Raw genomic sequence first — 12,828 nt, 5'->3', positions numbered from 1 at the left:
GTGTCTTTAAAAAGAGGAAGAAAGGCAGGCAGTCAGTAAGCATATTAGTTGTAAATTACATGCTTTGTTATTTTTATTGTGATACATGTAATAAATCTCTTGAAGCTACAGTGAGACTTCCATTTACTAGAACAGCAGTTGGATCTCCTGGTCTTTCTTTTATTTTTAAAAAATTTTATTGGTTTCTCTTTCCTCCCTCTTCTTCAGCCATTTTTTTCTGAATATGGTATATCTCTAGTATTCATTTTTGTGTTAATCCAAATTCCTGCATTAATTCATGGCCACCCTCCTGCTTCTTCCTTCATTAACTACTATTCTTCTTCTATCACCTTTCCTTCCATTTTTTTCTTCTTGTTTATTCCATATGAAAGTGTCCCATGCTCCTTCCACTGACATGCCTTTCTTTTCCATGACTCTACATCATATTATCCCATCTCTTTAGTGTATCCTAATTCATTCTTTTATACCTCCTACACTCATCATCCTATTTGCCCTCTCCCTCTTGCCTTGTGGTCTACCCCTTACTCTCTGTCCAACTAAGCAAATTATATGTTAAGGCCATCATGGTTATGTGTGGGAGTCCTTTAACCACTTTTTTCCTACTCACTCTTAGCTTGTTTTTTGAAACCTTTTCTCTTTCCCTTTCTCTATCCATCCCTCTAAGTCCTTCTGTAATTTTACTAGTGTGGTTACCACTGGGTCCACTGGCAGGTTACATACATACATACATACATACTAAGTTATAGCAGTTATAACTGGGACTGTCATCATTGTAATCACATTACTTCTACGTAGCTGTGCCTATGCTTTATGCCCCCCTCATCTTCAGTATCCCATGTATTTTCTCTTACCCCTTTTCCAAAATGTTTTGTATTGTATCACTTAATGTTTATCCTACATCAGCTGTCATTTAGTTGAACTTTCCCCTCTCATCCCTTTCTTTACCCCTCTCCTATCCTCACCATTGCTTTCTTTTATTAGGTTGCCTCTTAGCCACAAGCCCCTTCAAACCTTTGAAAATTCAGATTTACTTTCTCTATGGCGTATTGTATCTCTGTGACATAAGCATGCAGTCATCCTCCCACATTAAGAACCCTAACTGAACTCCTGTTCTTCCCTCCATCTGTGCTAACTTCTTTCTCATGTCTATCATCTTTTTTGACTAACATAAAGCGCTCCAGAGAGAGAGAGAGAGAGAGAGAGAGAGAGAGGGTACACCTGGTTGCCCTCCCTACTTACAGTGACTTGCAAACTCCTTTATTTACTGTTACTTCTGTTTCTGGCTCATTGTAAATTGTCTTTAACAGTCCTATAAATTTTCTCAATTTGTCTTTTTTTTCTGGTATCACCCAGAGGAATTCCCATTTGACTCTGTTGAAGGCCTTTTATTTGTCAAAAAAAACATTCCTGTCTGTGTATACCCCTTTTTCTTTTCTCTGTTCATAAACTCATTTAGATTGTTCCACCAGTTAATTTATGCCCTTTACAAAACCATCCTTTCCCTCCTGTATTATTCTCAGCAGACTGTCATCCAGTTTCCTTGCTAGCACTTTTGCTGTCATATTGATTTCTGTGTTTATTAAAGAAGTTGGGCTATTATCCTCTACTTCTGCTTTTGTTCTGTTTCCTCCCTGTTTTGGGATCACTGCCATACTGCCTGTTTTCATTGTGTCTGTTATTGCCCCTGTTTCACTTATTTTTTTTCATACTCCTTCATAACTGTCCATATTTCCTTTCCAGTTGTAGAACTCTATTAGGTATAAATATGGGCCTGTTACCTTTCTGTCTTTTATTGGCATCTTTGTAGTTTTTTCTCCTTCACTGTTAGTGTTAGTTGCACATGGATAGTCTATGATGCTTCGTGCTGTGCCACCAACCTGGAGGTGTGGGTATCTTTGACGAATATTGATACTCCCCCTCCTTTTGTGGTTCGGTCCAAGTTTTGGGGCCGAAAAGCATGGTATGAGGTATAACCTGGTAGTGCTGGGGTGCTCTCGGGAGCCTTGAACCAGGTTTCTGTTACTGCACAGATATCAATGTTCTCCATGCTAAGTAGAGTTTCGAGTGCGTGCATCTTGAGGTTTAGACTTCTGGCGTTGAGATACCTATGGAGGTGGGTTTGTCTTTTGAGCCCTGCCTAAAAAAGGCACTATGGGGGTAGCAAGAGCCTTTGCCAATATCCGAAAGCCCAGGGGTGACAGGTGCAAGCCGTCCCTAGCGAAGCATCGTGGTTTGTCGAGCATGTCATCCCAGGCTGACAGGCATTGGATCCACTTTGAATGACACCAATACTTAAGCCAGTTGTTGAAATTGATCATCTTGTCTTCATATTGTGGCATCATTCTTGGTGAGGGTAAGATGCTACTCAAGGTCAGGGTCATACCGGCCTGGGCTACATGCTCAGATAGCTCCTCTTTGTCTCTTTTCATGTAGTTCAGGGAGGTACGTCTCAGGTCATTCACACCAGCATGGACAATGACTGAGTCATATTTGTAGTTGCCCTGGAGTGACCTGAGTGCTTGTGTTATGTGGCGGATCCTAGCGCCCAACAGGCAGCTCACCGTGACCTTCTCCTTGTTCAGCCTGGTGAGCGGGACGTCAGTGTGTTTGACGATAGAGTCACCTATTACAAGTGTATCAAGTGTGTTGTTTAGCCTTAAGGGCTGTGACTGTTCGGCACACTGGCTTTGTGAGCTATGTGTTGCACGTGTTTTGTTTTGGGGTAGCGGTTGCTTGAGTGTCTGCTTTGGAGGTCTCTGCTGCTTAGGCAGATTTTTATTTAGAGCCTTCGAGTATGTTTTTGTGTGTTTATGTATTTGGTTTGCTGTCGTGGTAGGTCTATGTGAGACTGGAATTGTAGTGAATGTGGTTTCCTTCTCCTCCTGACTGGTTATGCCAGTACTGAGTTGAGAGAGCTTAGCCTCCAGTTTGGCTATATGGTTATATCTCTCACATGTGTTGGAATTTGTTGGGAGGAGGAGAGGGTTGTCTGTGTACATGAGGCAGTTGTAACATTGCCTCAAGATTCCCAGATTCACCAGCTGGACCGGAGAGGAGATTGACAGCTGACCTTTGGACATGCTAGAATAGTATTGGGAATTCTTTATAATTGAAAAAAAGGGCCAATGGGGAACAAGGTACTCAAGGGGAGTTTGTGAGGGTGTAGTGCTTTTAATTTTTTAGTGCTGACTTATATAATTGCTTTAGTGAGCAAGTGCCAGGTAACTTAAATGCAGTGTGTTACAGGTAACTTAAATGCAAAAATGACAAACAGTAACTTTCTTTCAAGTGAAATAAGGAAATAAGTGCAGTAAGCAATGCAGATATCACTAGGGATCCACAGAAGCACTGAAAGCCTTGTTTTAGGTGGAATTAGTGTTTCAGGGAAATAACAAGCAAACAAACAACAAGCATACAAACAAAGCTAGATTCAGCAGGCCTGGATCTAGTCTATGCTACGGCAAACAAGGTGTACCAATTTCAGTAAGAAACAGTTCAAATATGCAGGCACTATAAGCCTTTAACCAGAAATTTCCAGCTCAGAAGGGCAGAGTCCAGCCTCTCCTCCCATAAGAGTGCAGACCACGAACCTTCTTAATGTAAAATAACAGGCCTGAAGCCCAAGTGCTTAAACCAGAACTAATACACTTTTAGAATAACAGACACTGAGCCCTCAATCAGCAGTTCCCAACTTAGAAGGATGTAAGCTACCTGTCCTGCCACCACAGTGCAGGCCACAAACCTTCCTAATGTAAAACAACTGGTCTGAAGCCCAAGTGCTTAATCCAAAAGACTTAGAATGATAGCTACACTTTAATCAAGTTACTACCAAGCAGTAATACATACAATTGAATACTTTAAAGAATGCCTGGATTAGTGCTCAAGTTATACAAACAAATCTAGATTCAACAGGCCTGGATCTAGTCTATGCTACAGCAAACAAGGTGTACCAATTTCAGTAAGAAGCAGTTCAAATATGCAGGCACTATAAGCTTTTAACCAAAAATTCCCAGCTCAGAAGGGCAGAGTCTAGCTTCTCCTCCTACAAGAGTGCAGACCACAAACCCTCTTAATGTAAAATAACTGGCCTGAAGCCCAAGTGCTTAAACCAGAATTAATACACTTTTAGAATAACAGACACAGAGCCCTCAATCAGCAGTTCCCAACTTAGAAGGATGTAAGCTACCTGTTCTGCCACTACAGTGCAGACCACAAACCTTCTTAATGTAAAACAACTCGTCTGAAGCCAAAGTGCTTAAACTAAAAGGCTTAGAATGAGTTACACCAAGCAGTAATAAATACAACTGAGTACTTTTAAGATGACGCAAAAGCAAAATAAAGTAGGAAGAAACACAAATACAGTAAAAGCAGATAAAATTTTTGTTGTGTTCCATTGTTAATGGAAAAGAGAGTTCTGGCATTCCAGGTCCTGAAGCTGCTAGGCACCATGGCAGCTACACTTATAGCGGTTCCTCTGGGACGAATGCACATGAGGAATCTCCAATGGCTACTGTTCACACAGTGGTCTTAACAGCTTCCAATGTCACACAAGATTATTCTGACAAATGCTTGCAAAAAGGATCTTCTTTGGTGGTTGAACAGCCACCAAGTTACTGTAGGTTGCCCATTTATACTTCCCCCTCTCACAGCCACAGTAACCACGGATGTTTCCCTGATAGGGTGGGGCTATTTCAGGGAAGAACTGTCCAAGGCACTTGGTCAGACATGGAATCTCATTTGCACATCAATGTCTTAGAGTTGAGAGCGGTGTTTCTAGCGTTGCAACACTTTCACAACTATCTACCTCGAGAGACGATTGCAATACAGACAGACAACATGTCGGTAGTCTGGTACATCAACAAGCAAGGGGGAACCAGGTCTTACCCCTTATGCCGAGAGGCCCTGAGACTTTGGCAGTGGGCTGTATCCACCGGGTGCTTTCTGATAGCAACGCACATACCTGGGTCATCCAATGTGATAACAGACAAACTGAGCAGAGCCATTCTGTTGCCCCACGAGTGGTCCCTCATCGAACGAGTGGCAGAAAGAATATTCAGCAGATAGGGCCAGCTTTGCTGTGACCTTTTTGCATCCCTGCTGAATGCAAAATGCAGAAACTACTTCGCCCTGTACCCCCCCCCCCCCACCGGGGGACAGCCCAAGGGACTCACTTGTACACGATTGGCCCTTGGGTCTCCTATATGTCTTCCCTCCAATTCCTCTGATTCCCAGATTCTTACAGAAAGCCAAAAGCCTGGGAAGGACTGTTATTCTAATAGCCCTGTTTTGGCCTCGGCAGATATGGTTCCCCTTCCTACAGCAATACCAAGTGGAAGAACCTTGGGTTCTGGACCCAGTGCCAGACCTTTTGACTCATTCGTTGGGAGTTCTTCACCCCTCCCTTGTCTCCCTGAAACTGACAGCTTGGCTGCTGCACTTCCCAATCTAGCAAGGTCACATGATTTGTCTCCAGCGGTTCAACATATTTTAGTTTCCTCTCACAAAGTCTCCACCAGGAAACTTTATAATAGCAAATGGAGGAGATTTGCTCATTGGGCTTCTCAGCGTGGTATTGATCCCTATGTCGCCCCTATTCATAGTATTCTGGAATTCTTGACTTCACTCTTTCACAATGGTGCTGCAGCTCCTATGATAAGGGTTCAATTAGCTGCCATATCTAACTTCCATGTGGGATGCAGTGGCTCAAACATTATGTCACACAGATTATGTAAAACCTTTTTGAAAGGGACTCATCATCTTAGGCCTCCTATCAGACATCCTGTTACTCCCTGGAATCTGAATTTGGTGCTATCTCAACTCATTCTTCGAACTTTTGAGCCTGCATCATCTTGTCCTTTGAAGTTCCTTTCTTGGAAGACAATTTTCCTAGTGGCTATTACTTCAGGTCATAGAGTTTCTGAACTGCAAGCACTTTCTATCAAGCCCCCATATCTAGTCTTTCACCCCGACAGAGTGTCTTTAAGAACGAATCCTACCTTTCTTCCTAAGGTCTGCTCTGAGGCAAATTTGAACCAGTCTATTGACCTTCCTACTTTTTTTCAGACATCATACTAGTAGAATGGAGTACATGTTACATAAGCATGATGTTCACAGACAGTTGAGGTTTTACTTAGACAGAACAAAAGAATTTAGGAAATCTGATCAACTGTTCATCTCTTATGCAGACAATAAGAAAGGTTTGTCGGTTTCCAAAGTTACATTGTCCAAATGGATTGCTGACTGTATAAAACTTACATATTCTTCAGCTAAACAACCTTTAGAATGTGAGGTGAAAGCTCATTCTACCAGGGCAGTTTCTACATCTTTAGCCCACGCAGCCCGTCTACCTTTGGACACCATTTGTGCAGCTGCTACCTGGTCCAAACCTCATACATTTATCGCTCATTACAAAGTGGACAGGGCCTCTAGGGACAGGGCTTCCTTTGGTTCCACCATTCTCAGGAATATACTCCAGTGAGCCGCCCAGGATTAGGGTGCTTGGGACGCTACCCACCTGTAAAGAACAAACGGCGAGATTGAACAACTTCACATAAAGAAGTTATGTTCTTACCATAACGTTCCATGTGAGTTGTTCATCTCGCCTTTGTTCTTACACTCCCTCCCACCTTCCCCCTCCAGGTTATGGAAGAACAGGTATGACTGGTAGTCTGGTTGGTCTTGCTCATGTCCTTCTTTCCAGCCAGATTATTGTTTAGCTATTGTAAATAGTTACGTACTTTGTACATTGTTTATAATTGATTGCTTAGTGTGTTTTTTATTGCTGGTTTAGCAAACTAGATCTGGGGTTGGTAGGAGAGCATCATGGGATAGGGACTGTGCCTCGAGCTAACTCAAAGATCTTGCGCTTGGAAAATGGCTGACTCGGAGCCAATCCCACGTGTTAAGAATAAAGGCGAGATGTACAACTCACATGGAATGTTATGGTAAGAACATAACTTCTTTTTCTTTAGGCTCATTGTTCCTTGAATGTGTAAATAGTTCAGTGTTAATTAATCTGATATATTTAACTTATAAGTTGTTTTTTTTTTATAACTGTTCCATTTGAAATATCTTTTTTGTGTGTGTTGATTAATTACTGTTAAGTGAATTAGTTTAGACTTTTTACTGAAGCCAGCTCATTTAAGTTAGAGAGTGGCTCAGCCCATTTAAGTTAGAGGGCTTTTTTTCCTGTGTGGGTATGCTGTTATTTCTGCTTATAAAAAAAAAAAGTTATTTGTTGTTCTGTTCCTTGATCAAAATAGCTCATTTTAGTTAGAGAGCTGCTTAGTCTGTAAACAGTAGAGTATTATTGCTTCTAAATAATAGTTGTGGTGTTTAATTGTGTTTTCCTATTAATATGTCTAAAGAATCAAACGACACTAAACCCTCAGGGTTTAAGAAGTTTTCCAAGTGCTCTCAAAAAATGTCTTTAACCGATGGCCATACCAACTGTGTGTACTGCCTTGGAGCAGTGCACTTGCAAGAGTCTTGATCTATATGCCACTCATTTTGTTCGAGGGTTCTCCTCAAAAGAAAAACTAAGTTGATACTGAGGGGATTGTTGAAGAGTTCTTTTTCAAAAGCCTTAGGAGATGGTCAGGGTGTTACAAAGCAACCCCCTTCCACTTCTTCTAAATCTGGAACATCGAGCAAAAGATCTTCATCTACATCATCAGAGCAATATGAACCTACTAACAAATCACCAAAAATGTCTTCATCAGACCCAAAATCTGTCGGGCCCAAAAAAACATCAACTTCAGCTCCTCCTGTTTTGGAACCCTTGGTATTGCAAGTTTGGAGCTGGTCCCTAGTACAGGAGCCGGTTTCTCTGACATTAAGATCACCAATTCTACAAAGGTCAAGATCTCCTGCCCTCTCTTCTCGATCCTCCAGGAGTTTGTCAGAAGATGATGTGGATCATGTGGTGCGGAGGCTTTTGAGTACACTGGCGCTAGCCAAATTAATGTCAGAGCTGACCCAGAGAGTTTGAGAACTGAATAGACCTACCCCATCACCAATGATTCTTCCTCTGACCTGCCTTGGGGCCTTGGAACCGGAATGCATGGAGCTGATCATAGTGAAACTATCGGAGCCGAGATCTGTTCCAGGATTTTCGGCCCCAACTACCACTCTGACTTCCTTGTTGCCATCTGAGCTTGAGGAGTCTAGGAACTGACACTGTCAGGTCAGGTCTCGGGAGGACAGTTGGTTGGACAGTTGTTGAATCCGAACTTGCAACTTGGGACCTTGGCTCAGGTGAGCTCAGCTCCTACATTGGCTTTGGAGTCAACCCCCTTGGTGCCTTCTAGTTCTTTGGAACTGGGAGCTTCCTCAGATCATTGAGGGGGGGGGCTTCGAAGCAATGAGGAGAGTGCTGTACCCACAGGCAGCTCCAATCTCAGATCCAGTCATTCCTCCCCTAAAGGCACCGGAGTCCATCTCAGCACAACCGATTCTACACAGATGTGGAGACCCAAGGCCTCAGGATGCCCCAGTGGGTGAACCCCTCTCTTTGAAAACCTCTCCAGAATGCTCTTCTGAAGAGGTTCCTCTCAACAGATTATGCAAGAGGAAACATCTTGACTCCCCAGAGGAGAAGCTCACATCTGACACAGACCTCGATGAGTCAGAGGGGTCCCCATAGTCACCCTCTGAGGATGTCTCCTTTGCAGACATCCTAGAAATTCTTAAGCAGAGAGGTGGCTTGAAGCCCATCACCCCTTCTGATGAGGAGTCTATCTACCTTAAGGCTTCTGGGTCCCACCCTTCCATCACTTGGATATCTCCACCTTTTGATGAACTTATGGATCTAGTTTGTCAAAAGACGTGGGAGTCTTCAGGTTCAGTGGAGCCTGTCCCCCAGAGGCCAAATAAATTCATCACATCCCCTGAGGATAAAACCTTCCTTACAAAAGGTGTCCAAGTAGATGCTATGGTGGTGGCAGTGGCCACCAAGAAGGAGTTGTCAGAGACGTCCTCTTCTGTCCATCCCCCGAACAATGAGTCACGTATAATGGACAGATACGGGAAGCACATGTTTTCTTCAGCAATCTTTACACTCAGGTCCCTGAATTATCTTACACATTTTACCAGGTTGCAGAGAGATCTCCTGAAGGAGCTAGGATATACTCTCCAGGGTTCAGTAGCTGTGGTGGTATCAGATAAAGTGTCCTTCCAGCTCTCCACCTTGAATTCAGTTGTGAATTCATTCATGAGGCTTATTTCCTATGTAGCTGACAGAGTGAGTAGGACAGGAATTTCCCTAAGGAGGCATTCCTGGATGCACTTGTGTAACTTTGTGGAACCCTTTAAATCTTCCTTTGTTAATGCTCCCTTCGATGCCTTGTCCTTGTTCAGGCCTAAGGTCAAAGACACACTAACCAGGCATGAGCAGGAAGGAAGAACTCTCTGTGCCATTGGTGTCCATGTTTTCCTACCTTCTAGGCCATACCCAAAAGGTCAAAAGGGAGGAAAAATGTGGATTTGTAAATTCCAGAGAGTTTTTCAAGACATACGTGATAAGTCTTCCCCCAGGGGCAGAGGGGGAAGCAATAATGGAGGACACCGGCCACACAGCAGAGGGGGTCTGCAGAACCAGGGTGACAGCAGTGGTGACTGGTGACTTCAAATCAAAGGGGGGCTGCAGGAGACAGCTGAATGGGTGGGGCCAAGGGGAAGGTGTGTGACCAACTAGAAAGGGCTGAAGCTATGCTCAAAACCACAAAAACTGAAACTTTAATTGGATATGCTGCCCTGGGTGCCAAACAGTCATTATTATGAAGTCCAATCAAGACTAAATGAAGTGTAGAAGAAAAAAATATTTTAATGCATTGGCTACATGACAGCTTACTTAATATCTAGATGGAAACAAAAAGGTTGTGAGGCATGAAAAAATAAATTACTTTTTAAATACATTACTGGAATGCCAGTCAAAATCAAGTGTAAAAAAATAAGCAGCACTCAACTCAAACCACTTCTCCTTTCACTGCAGTTCTAATTATAATTTATATTCAGCTTTATAAAAGTTCCAAGTAACATGCTGAAAGTAGCAATCCCTGTGATATCCCCACTTGTAAATGTTTTTCTTATCCCAAAAAGACCTTCTGCCTGACAACATCTACTTGTTTCATGGGGAAAACAAGATCAAAGTAAAAAATGAATAGCAAACAAGAAACAGGCTCAATATAAATTGCTTAAACCATTACTGCACAGGTTATGGACCACACATGATAGATTGGCATTCTGTGTAGTTTATGGGTAAATTCTGCACAGATGACTGCAGGTCTCCATCAAATGTAATGAGCTTCTGAAAATACTGTAATCCTGCCCTTTATTACAAATACTGTCATATGCATTTCAATACCTAATGCTTATACATTATCTAGTTATGTAAATATTCTCTGCATGGCAACAACAAAAAGGCTTTCAATGTAGGTAATTCTTTAACAGTATGCTTATTAAAGCTTACTTGCATCTTACAATCTCAGACAAGCTTACCTGATGACAATTAAAGCATTGCTACTTAAACACAGGGCAACAGGCACTGCAACAGCATGCATTTTCTGAAAAATAAGAAGCATAAATCAACAGTATAAAAATATGGCAGAAAACCAGAACATTCTGCAAAATCAAAGACAGATGAAAAGTCACTGTAGTACTTGTGTCTACCTTGGATGGATACTCTGCACATTTACACTGCATAACTGCTCCTTGCCTTGCTTGGACACATCCAGAGTCACTACATGGGGGAGTGGGGTGCAACGAGTATGTCACAATTTGAAATGTCTCTGGCTGATGGTGATGGCCCTGAAACATTTGTCATACCTCTCAACCTCAGAGCAAGAAATCTGGACAAAGCCATAAACAGAAGTGGGACAGAGGTCAAGGACAATTTTTAAATATTGCTCTTATAAACTTAGATTATATAATAGTAGGTCTTGCATTAGTATGAATTTTCTGAAGGGTATAAAATTTGAAAATCAAATGTCTGTCATTATTTTCTAACTTCAGTCTTTAATGATTTGCCACTAATTTGCCAGAACAACACAATTTTATGAAAAAACAGACCAAAAATGTGATGCAAAAATATAAAACAGCCACACAATACAACTGAGAACCTGTCAAAGAAAGGACACTTGTTTTAAATATTTGTACTGTTAAGTTGAGCAGCTGACATAATAGGAGAATCTACATATGTTTCTGAAATAAAAGTAAACTATAGCACTGATCATTACAATTATTTATTAATTGTAAACCCTCCACATTTTCTTCCAAAATTGCCATTTTGCTGAGGGATTATTAGGGGGAGAGCAACATGTTGAGCCAAAATCAGGGACAGCTGAGAAGTTTGGATATACCTAATTCTATAAAACAATTTATTTGCATGTACCTCCCAACCTCTTAATGCAGGAAATCTGGACACGGACAAATATATTGGGGGAACATACAAACAGTACTAAAAATTTCTCTTGTATAAACTTAGACAGTTGCTATAATAACAGGTCTTGCTTTAGCAATCATTTTTCTGAAGGGTATGAAGTCTGAAACTCAATGGATGTCATTATTTAGTGACTTCATTCCTAAATAAGTTTCCAGAAAGCCACAAATTTTATTATGAACAAACCAAAAATAAGTAAAAATCTATTCATTCTGTGAAAATCTGGACAGTTGAGAGGTTTAGTTCAGCTGGGGCTGTCTTTGAGTTTGCCACCCTCCCCCCCTCACAAAATCATGGTCGAATGGGGCCTCCCCCGTGCAGCCATTCCAGTGTCCCATTACTTTGCTATTTTGCCCCATTTACCATAAACAATGTAATGTGCATATTGCTTTACTTCTACGATTATTTGGATTTCATTTCAAAGTTTTATTTTACATTTTACAGCACAACCACTAATAGACATCTGCTAAACAAAGCAATGCAGTCTCACAATGAAAATAGACTTAGCATTAAAACTTTTCTGCCCTTGAAACTCACATTAATTGAAACAGCATTGAAACCCACATGCAACTATAATACATCTGGCCAGTGGCAGATAAAGATTAACTTTGGGCTGTTTTCAAATCATAGGCCCCTTGCACATGAAACATACATGTGTTCTTTGATACACCTTCCTGATTGTATTAAATTATATTGTATAACACAGGACAGTTGTTAGAGGGTATTTTAAATGTATTGTTTTGGACATTTTTCCAGTAAACAGTGAAACAAAATCCATGCACCAGCAATGACAAAACTGCCCAATTCAGAACATTTCCATCATAAATGTCTACTCAAACTTCTACAGTCCACCAGTCATCTAAATAATTCCGCATTAAAGAGATCTGCAACTAATGAAGAGGTTGCTGCTAGCAAACAACTTTATATTTCATTGTTTCATCTACAAATAAAGTGCCTGTTTCTCTTGATGAATACATTGCCTATGTTACACTAAAAAAATGATAAGCTAGTAATATTGCAATAGGGACTGGATGGCAAACTAACACGTTCATAGTTACTAGGTATCTCCGCCAAAGAGGACATTCTCAGGACTGTAGCATCCACCCCCTTTAAAAGTACAACACAGTACAGTATCAGCAATGCATCTACATACTGTGGCAGTAGAACCCACAGCTTTCTGCATCAAAAGCAAGTACGTTACCTGTTGTGCTGTTAACAAAAAAGCAGACACAGCATAAGCAGCACTAAACTTCTCTTCCCCTGAAGCTCTCATCTCCTTATAAAATCCACTCGACTCTCAACTTTGCAGCACAAGAAATCAGGAAAAAGCCAAAATTTATTGCGGGGGGGGGACAAAAGCCCCAAAACCAAGAACACATTTTAAAAATTGC

The sequence above is a fragment of the Protopterus annectens genome, chromosome 3.part0, assembly GCF_019279795.1.
Source record: "Protopterus annectens isolate FY-2018-M chromosome 3.part0, PAN1.0, whole genome shotgun sequence".
NCBI lineage: Eukaryota > Metazoa > Chordata > Ceratodontiformes > Protopteridae > Protopterus > Protopterus annectens.
Note: the sequence above shows the minus strand (reverse complement) of the source record.